Below are 2,528 nucleotides of genomic sequence, written 5' to 3' on the forward strand. Positions count from 1 at the left end.
GCCCTCAGGAAGCTTAGCATCTTGGAGGAATTGGGCTGGCTTCCTTATGGGCTCCCTCTAAGGGCCTTGGCAGCTGCAGCTTCCTGTTCCTGGAAGGCCCTGATCTTAGCTCTAAATCTTCAGGTTCCCTCAGAGAAGCTTGCTGGGCCACACCGAGTAAGGCAGCCCCTTCCTCTCCCCCACCGCCAGTTATCCTCCTTCATGTCCCACTGTTTGTTTCCTTCACAGCACTTTAACACAGTCTGTAATTATCTCATTTGTTTGTTTATTGTCTGTTGTCTCCACTGGAATGCAAGTCCCAGAGACAATGGAGACCGTGCGGGTCTTCAGTGCTGTAAAGTCAGAGCCTGGCACAGGTCCTGCCACGTAGGAGGTGTCAAACATGGGTTCGATAAAAGAGTGGGCAGATTGTTTCGTTGGAGCCCCACAGTAATCGTCTGTGATGGTGAGCATTGGTTTCCCCATTTTGCAGATAAAGAAACCAAGGCTCAGTCACTTGTGCAAGGTGATACCACTAGGCACTTGTGCAGCCAGAGTTCTAACAGAGGTCTCTGGCTCCAGGTGTGATGGGAGGAGGGGGGGGCCGTCTTTCCTAATCTACACTGCAGCAGATTCCTCTTCCTGCCTGTCTCTGAGTGTGTCTCCACTCCCAAACCAGGCATTGCCAGAGAAACCTGGGGAGAGGAGGAAAGAGGACAATTAAAACCTGTGAAGTGTAAATCTGGCCTTACCTTTAAGAGGCTTAGGATCCTGAAATGGCCCCCTTTAAATCCCTCCTTGGATTTACCAGCAGGGCCTTCTAGTTCTGGTCCCTACCTTCTTCTCCAATTTCTCCTGCCTTCCTGAACTACCTCACCTTCTCCTCCTCAACCCCAGGCCTTTGCACACACCACTCCCTCAGCCTGCAACAATGACTGCTTCCTCAGTGGTCTGTTTCCCATCTAGCCTTTTAAAGTCAGCTCTGGCAACCACCCCTTCCAGGAAGCCTTCTGGACTCCTTGGAGGAAGTACCTAACTTAGGCTCTCCAGCCTGAGTTTACAGCTCCGGGCAGGGCTGAACACGTGACGTGGTCGTTGTTTACCTGTCTGCCTTTCCCACAGAGACCGTGTGACATTCTTGGGGTATTGCAGTTCCCCATGCTAGGCTGGCACAAGGGAGGGGCTCAGGAAATGTTTGTGGAACAAGTAAACCAACCAGGTGCAGGATTCTACTACCCAAGTCCTTGACCTCTGAGATCATTTCCAGGACTGGGCCTTAGCACAAGTTCCTCATCCCCTACGATCCAGCCAAGTCAGGGGTGGCGATGGTGTGGGGACCTTGGGGGTGATTCAGTGCCTCCTCTGATCTGGAGATGGGGCCTGGAGGTCAGGGTGGCCCTGGCCACTGGTAGAGGGAGGGTTGGTGATTCTGTGTAACTGGACGATTAGTAGTGGACACCAGGGTGCATACTGAGCCAGGGAGCTGACCTGACCTGGTGGATTCAGAGACTGCCAGAGGGTTGCCCTTCCTTCCCCACCTCTTACCCCCAAAGCCAGTCTTGAGAGAGTGCCTATCCAGGCCTGATCTTGGCAATGTCATCTTCATTCCCACCACCTCGCTAGCCTGTCCCCACAGGCAGATCCAACCTCGTGTCTCTGCATGTGGGGGGCAGGGTGGGGGAAGGAGGGGTATCTGGAGTGGGCGCTAAGCTCTGCATACGGGAATGGATGAAGGGGCACGTGTGACCCCCTGACGTACCCGCGGTCGATCCGGGTTTACAAGGAGGCTCATCCAGGATTAGTCCCTGCAGTGGCTGATCCCTGCCTCTAAACCGACCGGGTGTCCTGGAGCCAGGCCCGTGCTGCGCCACGGGGTGGGGAGAAGCACACCGCGGAGCAGAAGGGCTGGGGAGGCGGGTGGGGGCAGCCCCGACAGGCCGGGCCAGGAAACCGGCTGATCCAGTCTCCGTTCTCTGACTTCTCTGTGGATCCCAGTGTTTACCGATTAGGCTGGGGGGCTCCGCCAAAAACTGTGGGAAGGGGATAGCAGTCGGAGAAGGGGACTGAGACCTTTTCAGGTCCCCAAATCGACTTCCAACCCTCGTGCCTGAGCATGGGAGGGAGCGACAGACAGACAGATGTCTCCCACCCCTTCTCCCATTCAGCTCAGCAATTCCTACTTGTTGCCAAATGAGAGGGGAGCGGAGATGGCTACGCGCGCCTTAGAAGGCAGCACAGCATAACTCTCCCCAGCTCTGCATCCCACCTCCATCCCTAACCTGCACCTCAGCCCTTGGTGGGGATGGGGTACCTGGAACGGGCTGGGCCCAGCGGACTAGCTGGGAGGCACTTTGAAGTGCACGAATGAAGTAAATGTCTCTTCAGTCTGCGCCCTCTTGTCCCCATCCCTGCTTAGCACCAATTGATCCCAGCGTGGGTCTTGGTCCTTCTCGCGAGCGCCCGTGGCCCCCTCCAAGGCCTCTACCCCAGACTTAGCCCTCAGTCTCTCCGGGACGCAGGACTGAGGGCTCGGAAGAAGCGAAGTGGGG

Source organism: Desmodus rotundus, chromosome 10 (genome assembly GCF_022682495.2).
Source record: "Desmodus rotundus isolate HL8 chromosome 10, HLdesRot8A.1, whole genome shotgun sequence".
NCBI classification, from domain to species: domain Eukaryota; kingdom Metazoa; phylum Chordata; class Mammalia; order Chiroptera; family Phyllostomidae; genus Desmodus; species Desmodus rotundus.